Raw genomic sequence first — 13,942 nt, forward strand, 5'->3', positions numbered from 1 at the left:
AGAAAAGTCATAAAGTGAGACAAATTCACTTAACCATTTTCTCACTTAAAATTAATTTTGAGCTTGATTGCAATCGTAAGTTGAGGACTACCTGTAATTGGAAAAAAGATTCCCATAAAAACCATTTTTTCCACAGATAAACCTCCAAAGAGTAGGTAAAACCTATAACTATAAATGTATTGAACAAAGTAAAATACTGGCGTGTGTTTATACCGGTATCAAATTATCTGATCGGGAGAAGGGAGGTCATGAAGATTTTAATATAATAAGTAAAACTGGAATGAGCAATCATAAGACATAGAAATTCTCACATACTTCTCTAAATATGCTGATTTTTTAAAATCTCTGTTTTAATATATACCACTTTCATTAAGCAAACTAAATATAAAATATTAAAATAAAACTTCACAATGCTATTTCAGATCAAAGCATTATCTTTATTTGAAATAATAATTCATTGAGGAAATGGAAATAATTAATTATAATTATTCCAATTAACTTTGGATATAAAAATAACTGAATTTGAAAGAAGCGTTTGGGACTTAATAACTGACTTTATAACAGGATTGTTACTTTATTCTATGAAGCTTCATACAATATAAATGGTCATAAATGTTGACCATGTATAGATACAGGTAGTCCTTGAGTATGGCCATAGTGGAGCCTGCCCATTATAGTTGCAAGTCATAATGGTTGTAAAACAGGTTGTGCACATGACAATCCAATTTTTCAATGTTTTTATGGCAGTCATTGATCAAACCCATTGTTTGCTAGGGAAAGGTTTTGTTAAAAATCATAATTAAATGCTGTTTTTTTACAAAACCATCATAAAAAGTGGTCATGTGATCGAGTGATGCGACAAATGGCCATAAATATGGCTGTGATGGCAAGCACCCAAAGTGTGGTCATGTAACCACTGGAACTGTTGGAATTCTGGATCTAAGTCATAAGTTCCCCTTTTCAGGTAACTGGTAAATTCTAAGCAACTAAGCAACTACTTGACGATTACCTATTCATTGATTTCCAGGCATATGGAACACTACTGTCCTTAGGTTACAGTAGACAGTTCCTTTTGAGTGAAACATCAATATATCTATATGTGAACAAAATTCCTGATTTCAATAAAATGGTATATAGCAATTAAAAAGATATTGTTTGAATGTATCTATTATAATAATAAAGCCATCACATGCAAGAGCTAATACAGTAATCTGTCCATATTCAACACACCTTAGTATGACCGTATGGATAACAAACACTTTCTAAGATGTTGACATACAATAGAGATCTACCTATTTGAAGAATGATTTCATTGCTTTTATAGCAATGTTTTCTAGTAAACTGGGAACAATCCAATACACAGTTTTGACAATTATTTGCTAAATGACTCCTTAAAATTTTAAAAAATTGATCCAATATTTTAATCTAACCTTTTCTATCCTTTTAAAAATATATTTCTAATATGCTATACACACATTTGATATGAGTATTTGATACTGGATGAATAATAAAGAAGCAGAATGCCATTCATTTGCAAATGCCATTCATTTGCAACATTTTGAAATGAAGAGATTCCTACCTCTCAATCATATTTTCTTTAATTTTCTTTAATTAGCAACCTAATCCTGCCAAGCTTCTTCTCCAGTAATATTGTACTGCAAACTAGGGCATACAAAACCTTTGCTAGACCAGTTCTCAAATACAGCCCATCTTCCTGGAATCCACACTGTATATTGATATTAATATAATTCAGAGAGTCTAGAGATACTTCACGAGAAGAGTAGTCCACTCCTTTACTCACAACAGAATACCCTATGCCACCAGGCTTGACATTTTGGGATTGGACAATCTAGAACTATGCTGCCTATGGCAGCGATAGCGAACATTTTTTGGCTCAGGTACCAAAAGCGGGGGAGGGCAGGGGGGGTCGTGTGCGGGCATGCCATACCCGTAATGCAATGTGCAACCTCCAGCACGCATGCGAGCATGACCAGCGCTCCTCCCCATTTTTTCCATGCTTTTTGCCCTCCCCGGAGAGAAAAAAATGACCCTACGAGCAAACCGGAAGTGACTCTGGGTTACTCATAGTGCCAATTTTAGCCCTCCTGAGTTTTCAGGATCCTTCTGGAAGCTTCCCTGAAGGCTCCAGAGGACTAAAAATGGCCCTACAAACAAACCCAAGGTCCATTCCCAAACTTCCGGTTTGCCCATAGGGCAGGTTTTTTGCGCTCCGGAAGCTTTAGGGAAGCTCCGGAAGCCTCCGGAAGGCCTCCGGGAGGCTGTTTTCACCCTCCCCACGCTCCTATAAAGTCTCTGGAGCTGGGGAGGGTGAAAAATGGCCTCAAAAAAAGGCTGAAGCGTGCGCTGGCCAGCTGACAGGGCAACGCCTTGCATGCCCTGACAAATGTCTCCGCGTGCCACCTGTGGTTGAAGCTGAAGTAGTCAGTGACAGGTAGGACGTTGTAGCAGATAATTTTGTGTACTTCACTAAAATCAGACCATAGGCCCGGGATGTAGCAGAATTATCTGCTACAACGTCCTACCTGTCACTGACTACTTCAGCTTCAACCACAATAATACACGAGCACACAATAAATACAAACTCAAGGTAAACCGCTCCAAACTCAATTGCAGAAAATACGACTTCAATAACAGAGTGGTCAATGCCTGGAATGCACTACTTGACTATGTTGTTACATTCACATATCCCATAATTTTAATCTTAGACAATCTACTGTTGACCTTACCCCATTCCTAAGAGGTCTGTAAGGGGCGTGCATAAGCGCACCAGCGTGCCTACATCCCTGTCCTACTGTCTCCATTTATTCACACCCATTTACTGTGTTCATATTTATATTTATACACCTATTATATTTTACATGTTTGACAAACTAAATAAAATTAAAAAAGAATAAATTAATTCAAGCAACTTCCACAAAATGATTGTGTGTTGCTTTTATGCCTGAACTGCATCTCTCTGCAATCACATCACTGTTCTTCAAAAGAAACCATCTCAACTACCACACAGAAGAAGCGGCTGAAAAAAACAATTCTGTAATTAGTGACAACCTATTTCCCATTGCCTGTTCTTGCATTTCACCTTCCATCTCTGCCCTTCTGTTAAGGCTGATGCCTCCGAGTTGTCCCATCAATGTTACTAAACTAAGTAGAAAGACAATTTTGGAATTGTTTCCCAAACAGGATTGTTTTATTTATTTGAAATAATCACAGAAAAAAATTCCACCACATGGCAAGTTAAGTACAAAGACAGTAAAGGCCAAGTGCTGGCTGGAATTCTTGCCATCCCCTACCAGTCTGCTGGAGGACAACTGTTTCACACACAAGATATTAGTTTGAATATGGTAATAGCAAGAACTATAGTAGGTTAAACTAAATTGTTTAGTTGTGAGATGGCAGGCCTGAAAACAGCAGCCATATAGAATTAAAAACAGCAGTTATTGTGTGTTCAACCAAAATGTATTGGTTTTGTTTATCTGTTTCTAATCTGGTCATTTAAGAACCACAGTTTGTGCATGGTTTTCAACAAATTAACATGAGCTGAAAATCAGCTTGTGTGTGGCTAGCATGCACATCATAAAAAGCCAAAATGCAGTTGTTTTCTTTTGAACTGGCTTGCTGTATGAATCACCAATTCTGGTTTGCAAACCATGAATTCTGCATGTTTAAAATGTGTTGTGTGAGTTCAGCCAATAGGCTTTACTAAATAAGTTATGACTAAGCAAATTACAGGGCATGAAGTCTGACTATATTCAAGAAATACACAGCTTATAAATAAGCATTAACTGGATAATTTATTATTTATATTATTCAAAGTTATATAGGCCATCTTAATGTGACTCTTTAATCATTGTTAAAAATAATAGATAAAAATGGAATTATGAAAAAAGCCTATTTAATCATAATTGAGTTCTATTCTTTACCCTACAATCTGAATGCAACACTTCTTATGTAGTACAAACACCAACCAAACACAAAATGACAGCAATGTTGATATTAATTTTAACACAATTTCTTCCTTGATACCTGCATATTTTAATAAGATTAAAATATATAAAGCAACCTGATTTTAATGACAAACTTACAATTGTATAAGAGAGAGATATATCGGTATCTTGGACTGCACATTAGATAAACAACCACTTGGGATCCTTATATTAAATCAAATTTTATGTGATCATAATTCAAAAATCACATATAACAGCCCTTTATTTGAATAAAGCAGTTGAGATCTGAAAATGTGGGCCTGGTTGGGGGTTAATTGTAGGGTGATGAATATGATTTGCATTTTTAAATCTGTTTTAATTCCATTTTATATATTAACATTCTGTGTTTTATATTCTGTATTTTAATATGGCTTGTGGACTAATCAAGAATAAAGTTACTATTACAAATTTACAAGTTGTGCCTGAAAATGTTTATCTTAGTGGCATTTTAGATGCCAGCATTGTGAAGTAGGGCACTTACTGTCTTGAATAAACTGATGAAATCCAGAGGTTATTGTGTTTCCTGTCTTCAAAGTGTGATTAAGTGTTTAAACTAAGAGGGTTTAAAAGTCATTTCTGATCCTTTAACTTCTTAGTGAGCCTCAAGAAGTCATTCAAAACAATGATATCAGATTCAAAGTCAGTGCCCCTTCTAGTTCCTGCCAGCAGGGTTTTATATAAATAGAAACAAAAGGAAGTACAAGTACTCAAAGTAACTAAGCATTTTTCCAAAGCAGCCTAATCAAACTACCAGTAAAAAGGCACAATCATTTGGTAGAAGTCATCACATTTAAACAGTTGACCTACTAGCAAAATGCCTTATTTATTACATTTTAATCCTACAGGAAAGAGGCAAACAGTTCAAGATCTGTTTTAAGCATGTCGGAATAAGTTTTTGTTTTTGCAAGCTACTATTACTCCAAGGCAAGGTTTTTCAATTTTAGCAACTTCAAGATGTGTGGACTTCAACTCCCAGAATTCCTGTCAGCAAAATAAAAATCACATACTGAACCCTTCTGATACTAGTGTCTTATGGCAACCATAGTATCCACAAACTAATTGCAGCTTAGTTATTAAGGATACAGTTAATAATTGGGCTACAATGATTTCTGACCTTTTAATCTTTTTATAAGTTTCAAAATTCACAGACTATCCCACATGTTCAAAGAACAATAGCTGGCTTGTCAGGAAATATATAAACTGATTCAAGTAGACCATGTCTTCCTAAATATGGTAGAAATATTAAGTTCCTGAGCAGTGAAACAGATGTTACCAGCTTCTTTTGTAATGCTTTTAAATCAATTCCATTAATCTACATGTTTCTATCACTAAAATGTTTCCAGTTGCTTCCGTGTACTATACTGATACTATAAATAAAATAGGACCAAAAAAAATCAAAGACAATATCCCCTTCCAGAACGGATAAAAATAGGTTAGTTAGTGAAGACCAACCTTCCTTATTTATACAATATAATATGCTATGGTTTATATATTACAATAACTAGATTCCAAATTCAACATGAAAACCCTAATATGGCTTAACATAATTTAGGAATCCAGTCATTAACTAAATCAGGCTGATAACTATGAAGGAGTCGAACATTAAGCTATCAAAGTACTTTTACAGACTTTTGCAGTAAAATGAGAAAAGAAAAGTTTGCCTTTACTTGTGAACAAAAACTCAGTTGCTTTTTAAGAGATTTATAAATTTTTAATTTAAATTCAATTTTACATTAATTTTTTATCCTTACTTCCAGCTAGTTGGTTACAAGGCTACCTCTTTTTCTATTATTATTTTTGTTGTTGCTGAGCACACAGTCAGCCAAATGTTTAGACTGGATTTGGCATTTTTATACACCTATTGAGTCCTGCGCCCAAGGATCTGGAATAGGCAAACATTATCTAATGATGTTAGATGTAGCAAGATGTAAGCTGTTCCAAGTAAATTGCCTTTTGCAACTGACCAACAGTGATTTTGTCAATGCAGATACTATTCAGGTCCCATCAGGTATATTATTATTAAAGTTATTTTTTTTCCAAAGAAAAAACGTTGGAAAGACATTAGAATATTGAACATTGTTAAGACTGAAAACTATTTTAAAATTCTAGAAAATTATACATTTTACATCAATTTTTATTTATAAAGAACTTCCTACTATACGACTACATGTCTATTTAAGTTTGCAAATTAGCATAGATGTGTATAAGACATACAAGGACATCACCAATCCAAATTTCTTTTCCCCCCACAATACCTTGTAATTGCAGAAGTCTTTGTAAGCTGAGCCAATTATCTTGTAACTCAACTACTTTTCCAGAAGAAACCTTTCAAAAATAATTTTGCAGCATTTCCTTTGGAACTATAGGGAAAATAGTTTAAATAGTAATCAAAACTAGAAGTGGTTGTTGTGGCCTGCCAGCAGCCAGCAGAGCTGGCAGCAGATTCGGACAGTGGGGAGGTTGGGGAGGAACATGGGCCAGTCCTAGTGTCTGGGGAAGGCTCTGATGAGGCAGAGCTCTGTTGGAGGCAGAGAGGGGGCCAGAGCCATATGCCAGTTATCAGCTGCCTTCAGTAAGGCAGATGAACAGCTAGAGCCTGTTCCCAGTGTGCGCATGCACAGAGTTGCCAGACGAAGGAAACAACTAAAGAACAAGGATTGACTTGGGAGTAAGGCCAGATGATGAATGGTCCCTCCCAGAGAAAATAAAAGAGGAGTGAAAGAGGAGTGGAGTTTGCTGGAGATAATTAGTTCACTTAATTGGTTCGTGACTCTCCAAGACTCCTTGCCAAATTTTGCAGATATTGGTCTGTCAGATCTCCAAGCCAGATAAGGTTTGTGACTGTAATTACTCCCTTAAAGACGTTGCTGGATGTGAATGAGCAGAATTCACAGTAAATTAATAAAATGTTTTTTTTGTTGGGACAAGAAGTTTGTTTCATGCTCTTGGGAAGTCTTGGTCACAACAGTGGCACCTGGCCTCCCCAATCTCTCTCTCTGTGTCTGTCTCTCTCTCTCTCTCACACACACACACTCAAACTTTCTGAGTTGATCACAGAATTACTTTTTGTGGTTCTTCACAGAGTGAATGGTTTCTTCTTCTTCAACAAACACAGCAAGAAATGGGGAAGAGGCAGCATTTTCTACAGTCTCCTTCCCTGTTGGCCAGCTGAAGACACTACTGGTCTCCTCATTCAGCTACAGAGGACCACCTGCAGTTTGTACAATTGTGAGGATCCTACTGGAAGTCACTATTCTTTACTATATTCACTATTGCAGCACTGCAGAATGCTGAGTTAAAAATGCAACTGTCTCTGTAGGGTAGGATTTCCCAATACTGACATCATTAAGGTACAGACTTCAACTCCTAGAACTCTGGAAGTTGAAGTCCAGGTGTCTTATCATTGCCAAGGTTGGGAAACCCTGTTGCAGGACAAAAGGGCATTTCATTAGATATGAAAGAAATGCAACCTGAAACTTTTCTACATTTACATTTTTCAGAAAGCCAGAAAACTGCATATCTGACAACTTCTCTTAACTAAAAACAAGCAAGCATATCCAAGCCACTTGTTTTAATCACACAATCATCCATAGCCTGCAGCATCACACAAAGCAGAGTTCATCTTGCAGTTTGGTTCATAAGCTTGTTTACAGCCCTAAGCAAGTCACCTTGAAATTGTCTCTTTCTTCTACAATCTTTAGAAATTCCATTCTTGATTCTAAAATTTTGCTGTGTTCCTCTGAGCTTTTCTGCATATATTAAATGCATGGATGGAAGAGATAAAATATCAGTTAATTAAAACCAGGTTCAATACAAACCCTGTCCTGGTTATCACTGATGAGTAAACCTGATCCTAATTAGCCTAGGTGAAAGGAAGCTACACACAAGCAATTTGATGCAAGAATAGTATGGGGAACATGGAAATTATATTATTCACAGCAGCATTTTTAACTCAGAAACTTTCTAAAAGCTAAAAACTGTTCAGAGGGAGACCAAATTGTCCAAAATCTTTATTAAGGACATCAGCAAAAAAGGGGTGGGTGGGGGTGGGAGAACTTACAGGACCAGAATCACAGATCTTTCATTCTTAACATTTATCACCAGGGACAACCAGTTCTAAACTAGCTGGAAATTATACCTTCTCATTTGTTTAGTGCTGCGACTGAACTCAATGAAGATATTTTATTACTTTACATACCGATTCTAACAGATAAAATTTTCATACTCAGACCATAATTTCTCTGTGTAGCAGCCTCCCTTCAAGTAAAAAACACCACTTTATACAGAAAGTTGAAGCAGGAACTTTTGAACTCAACTTTTAAGTTGAGTTGAACAACGTGCATAAGCGCACCATGTGCTTACCGTCGCTGTCCTACTGCCCCAACTTATTCATATCCATTTCCTGTATTCATAATCCTGTTTATACTTATATCTGTTATCTTACACATGCTTGACAAAATAAATAAAATTAAAATTAAACTTTTCTTTCTCGGATCCAAATTGAGACCCTCTTTCAGCCTTTCCCAATAAAACCATGAGAATATTTCAAGCAAATGACAAAAAGCAACCAAAGAAGAACCGATAAATAAGCCACATGCACTTTTAGCATATCTAAGTTTGGCAGATGTGCTTTACAGGATAAATAAAAGCTTTTAGGGAGGTCCAAGAGGAGGATGAAATCTGAACCACTTCTTGGCAACGGAGGGCATAGTTTGGCTGCACCTTCCTCTTGGGACCTTTCTATTTCTTTTCCATTTAGGAAAAGAAAGGAATAAGTGAAGGGGGTCTTCTAAGTTCAGCGGTCACTACACATCTACTAATGTATGTCAACTCTCCAAGAAGGCACGTTCGTTCATTGGTGGATTACGGGATTGCTTTTCTCTTTTTAAAAGCTGCAACACCCGGCCAGGTCGCTTTCCACATACTTGGCGGTTGCGCGCAATCGCAGTACAGATCAATCCAAGGAGCCCTTTGACCAGCCGTGACATCTTTGCCAACTTTGCTCTTAAGCTCTAGCAGTGCCTAAAGCTGGCGAGGGAAAGAAGGAAAGTCGTGGCTTATTAATTTGCGCGCTGCCGTTTGACCCCTTCAGTTTGAGGGCATCGCAGCAGTGGCAGGAGCTCAGGACCCGCCGAGCCGCAGACGACTTCGCCGGGACTGCAGTCCCTTCAACGCGGCTCCTTCCTAGAGGCAGCCGCAGCAGCAGCTCCGACTCTGCCAAGAGCCTCCGGAGAAGCGCGAGGACAAGCCGCAGCGCGAGCTGCAGGGCAAGGGACAGACTCTTCGGCTCCCCCTTCCAATGAGAACCCCCCGTCTCCGCTACAGCGTTTCCTATTGGCCCGCCGGCGTCTCCCAGGTCCGGAGACAAGGGACCCTCGCTCGCTGTCGCCACCGCCGCAGAATTCAGCCAGGCGACCCGAAAAAAAACTTTCCTTCCCACGCGAAAGTTCAGCCTTTGCCCGGGCAGAGGGGACGCGGAGGGGATATCTCCAGCACTCCCCCCTCCTAAGGACTAGAGTAAAAACTTCAGTTCCCCCACTCCCCGCCTGCACCCGCCGCGTCGCAACCCAGCAAGGGGCCAGGAGATGAAGGGGTAGCCAGAACATCCTCTCCCTCATCCCTTTGCAGCCCACGGGTAACCAAAAGCACTCACCTCTCGCGCCCCGGAGCTGCTCTTCAAAGCGCAGCCCCAGGACAACTTGGTTTATCTTCGGTAGGTACTGCAGGACGCTTCTCTCAGCGCCGAGTTAGGAGCTGGTGCGTTGAGCCTATGCGCGCGCAAGGGGCGCGCTCGCGTCTCTCACTCACTCACTCCTTTCCCTCCTCCCTTTGCCTTTGGTCCGTTTTTTGTCTAGTGCGCGTGCTCAATCCCGGCCGGCCACTGAAAGGGAGTACCTTTTCTTGTGCCTTGAGGGACTGGCCACACCTGCCTTCCCCGCTGACGACACAGCATTCCGCGCTACCTGGCCCAACCAGAAGCGGGAGGGGAGGGGGATTGTCTTTAACGCCAACTGAAGGCAATCAGTTTACTGTAATAGAGACAGAAATTAAGCAATTCTTATTGCTTGCCTATTGGTAAGACTGTCGCGGGCCAGATTTAAATATATGATTTAAATATTTCCTGTTGAATAATACGGAGAAGGAGTTACGTTGGAGGAAAAGCTGCAGGTTTTTTTTTCTCGTACCCGTGGTTTTGTTCTAGCTTCTCTTATTATAATATAGGATACCAGAAACGAGGCAGTGAAAAGCTTCAGTACTGTACAGGATCTCATCCTTTAAAAAACCCAGTGGCAACTCCATCAGTTTGGATTTAGGAAATACAGATCCTTTAGATCCAAGCGATAGTTTATTTTAAAAGGAACCCTCCCTTCAAAAGGAAAATAAAGATGACATGGTAAAATAAGTCACAAAAAGTTTAAAGGCACAGTAAGCATATTAAAGCACTGCTGTAAAAGAAAGCAAGTATACGCAGAAATGCAAAAAAATAATAATCCTAGAAGTAAATCAGTGTACAGGCATTTGACATCAATAAAACTTGTTCTGTTTTCTGCTTGTAGCCTTCCAGAAATACTCAAACTACATCAGCTTACAAAGTTTTACAATAGCCTGTTTTGGCATTCCATCAATCTTGGAAGGTAGTTGTTATGAGCAATTTTCTAGGATTTAATTTCCAGAAGAAAAGTTTAGTAATCATATCTTTATATTATTAATTTCTTTAGTACTTCCACATCATTTTTTTGTCTTTTATCATGCCCATCTTTGATAAAGGTTTCCCTTTTATTTCTGGGATCTTTTTTTGATCTTCTTGTTCCTATTTGATTATTACTTTCAATTTCTTTGCATTTCTGATTCATAACTCCAAGTTTCTTGTAATTTATTCTAGCTACTTCCATGTAGTTTCTTCCTGCTTTTTTCTGGCACTCAACATCTATTGGGGAGGAGGGTTCTACTGCTTTTTGATTTCTTTAGATACAGTAGTTTCAACATACTGTATCAGTTAAAAGTCTTTTTGCTGGCCTTTTGCTTTCTGTATTTTAGTAGGTTCCCCCCCCCCATTCATCTCTGAAGATATCACAAATTTTGTAATGTTTGAGGTACTCTGTTTATCAAATATAATCCATTAAATCTATTGCTGATCTTTACCATATGACCAGGTAGGCTGTACCTTAATAACCAATTGTTTTCTTGAAGTTATAATTTTGCAAAGAAGAGTTCACAATCTTAGCTGCAGTAAATTAAGATCTTGGTTTTGCCGGCTAACTAAAACTTCAGCATCTTTGTTGCAAATTATATATGGTAATCAGATTGGTTGATCAGTTTGAGGTTCATGTGCAAATTCACAGTTTTAGGTTATTGGAAAAAGGTTTTTAGTGTAAAATGGATTTTTCTGATGAACTTTTAATCTGTCTCCTACTTATTTTCATACACTAAAGCCAAATGTTTACATTATTACAAACACTATTTTACTTGTAACTTTCTCCTACTATTCCTGCATCCTTTTACTAGTTCCTGTATTGGCAAGGTGTGGTAGTTTGCCATAGAATTGTTCTCTTTCTGTTTCTTCTGTATTTTGATTGCCTTCTTTTGGACTCATATTGAAATCATTCGGTCATTTGGGGTGCTGTATCTGAGGACTGACTTTGTCCTCTTTTTATTAATATTAATGGTTACTCCATGTCCTCTATGATTTTCCTGTCCACAATAGACAATCTGATGCTTCTCAGATGTAAAGTGATTTATTCCAGTCTATCTCCAATTTTGGATTCCCTAAACATCCCCAATGTTCAGTCATGCAATATCCGTCTTGATAACATCAAGTTTACCTTGCACCGTAGCTTTTATATTCCATATTATAATATTATGCATATCTTTGCAGCATTGAACTTTTGCGTTTGGCCTCATCTGGCACTGTCTGCTTTTTCACCTTTAATCCAGCCACATTTTAAGTGCCAAGGCTATTTTTATTTGCCCTCTTCTGGTTCATTATATGCCTTCCAACCTGGCAGGCTCTTCTTCAAAATACAGTGATGACATAATCCCTGTTGCGTACATACCTTTAATTTTCTTGACAAAAATACTGGAGTGAACTACCATTTCCTTTCCACAGAAGCATATTTAGTCTGTCCACTCTTTTATGACCCACCCATCATTTAGATACTGCCCATCTGACTCACAAAATTATTCTCGGTAGTGTACTATTACATGTAAAAATATATAAGAATAAGAACGATATAAAATAAAGGTAAAGGTAAAGATTCTCCTCACACATGCATGCTAGTCATTTCCGGCTCTAACGGCGGTGCTCATCTCCATTTCTAAGCTGAAGAGCTAGCCCTGTCCAAAGATGTCTCCGTGCTCATGTGGCCAGCATGACTAAACACAGAAGGCGCATGGAATGCTGTTACCTTCCCACCAAAGGTGGTTCCTATTTTTCTACTTGCATATTTACGTGCTTTTGAACTACTAGTTTGGCAGACGCTGGAACAAGTAACAGGAGCTCACTCCGTTACGCGGCACTAGGGATTTGAACTGCTGAATTGCCGACCTTCTGATCGACAAACTCAGTGTTTTAGCCACTGAGCCACTGCGTCCCTGAACCATATAAACTACATATCAATAAAATAATAAATAAGGTAAAAAGTAAAAGATAGGCTGCCACTGTACCAACTACCTCCTGCTTAGTGTGAGCCCCTTCAAAAGGTCAGGAGAGCAAAGACCTCTAGATGAGAAGTATTCCAGAGAGTGGGAGCAATAGCAAATAAGTTCCTGGATCCTGCCAGTCAAAGTGACATAACTTATCTTTTCTACCTGAATAGGTGGGATGGGCTGATATGATTATTAGATGGTTCCTCAGGTAACCTGGCCCCATGCCACGTAGTGGTTTAAAGATAATAACCAACACCTTGAATTTGATCCAGAAACAAACAATTATCTAATGTAGCTTCCATAGCAAAGGGTTACATGCACTATCCTTGGGAGTGTAAAATAGCTTGCATGGCCACATTCTGCACCTGCTGAAGTTTCTGAATAGAGTAACCCCATATAGAGCACATTGCAGTAGTTCCTAAGGGAGACGACCCAGAGTATGAGTGATTGAGCGATTTAAAAAGAATAATTTCCCTAAGTCTTAAAAATTCCTTAAATCTTATAACTGAACTACTCAACAATCGACTAAGGAGAGAAAAAGATTAGGGAATATTATAGAGGCTGTATGATGCAATAAAGAGTATTGATTTCAAATTCATGTAACTTAAGACCATGGTAGGGTGTTTTTTACAGAAAGAAGGTACAACTGCGAGTGATATATAGATGGCAACACATCTAGAGGAACTTGATACTTTGATAGAATGTTTAGTAAAGATAGAAACAAAGAATTTTAAAGATATGCAAAGACAAATTCTTTATGTGACCAATCACACTTGGCCAATAAAAAATTCCATTCCATTCTATTCTATTCTATTCTATTTGCTTGTAGAAAGGTAGCAGACAGGGATATATGGCTCAGGATTGCTGAAAGAAATTTATTTATCAATGTAAGTAAACTGGATGTGTTAATAGAAATGAACAAAGAAGTTGAATGCAGTGGCATGGGGTACCTAAGAAGCCTACAGTATGTGCAAAAGAAGTGATACAGTCAACAATAAGTAGATGTGATAGAATGTGTACATGCAGGAGCACAAGGACAGACTAAAAAGGTCTTTTTTTAAAATCTCGAAGAAGCACTGGAAAGTCATTTCCATATTGTTGCCAGAAATCATGCTACATAGACTCTGAAATCTGATTTTTTTTTACCCTTATAGTAGTTTTATTTACAAATAAGGAGTTTGGGAATGAAAAACAGTGTACTGATGCATCTTCTTAATCACTCTTTGAAATAAAAGGGTTAAACCTAAAAAAAACCCTCCATCTGTAGTTTGCTTAAAGTTGTGTATAAACAG

General features: G+C 38.2%; 1 protein-coding gene across 3 annotated transcripts in view; it reads right to left on the bottom strand.

Annotated features, from left to right (window-relative positions):
* Positions 1-9,872, bottom strand: part of MTUS1 (microtubule associated scaffold protein 1) — a 117,455-nt gene extending 107,583 nt beyond the window's left edge. For 2 of the 3 annotated variants that reach the window (XM_032223735.1, XM_032223733.1), the window contains exon 1: positions 9,658-9,872. The gene's annotated coding sequence lies outside the window, so the exon portion shown is untranslated. Of the gene's footprint in view, positions 1-8,929; positions 9,033-9,657 lie in introns of all 3 variants that reach the window. The other variant, XM_032223734.1, reaches the window with a different exon arrangement.
* Between the last annotated feature and the right edge of the window lie 4,070 nt (positions 9,873-13,942).

The sequence above is a fragment of the Thamnophis elegans genome, chromosome 9, assembly GCF_009769535.1.
Source record: "Thamnophis elegans isolate rThaEle1 chromosome 9, rThaEle1.pri, whole genome shotgun sequence".
Classification (NCBI taxonomy): Eukaryota; Metazoa; Chordata; class Lepidosauria; order Squamata; family Colubridae; genus Thamnophis; species Thamnophis elegans.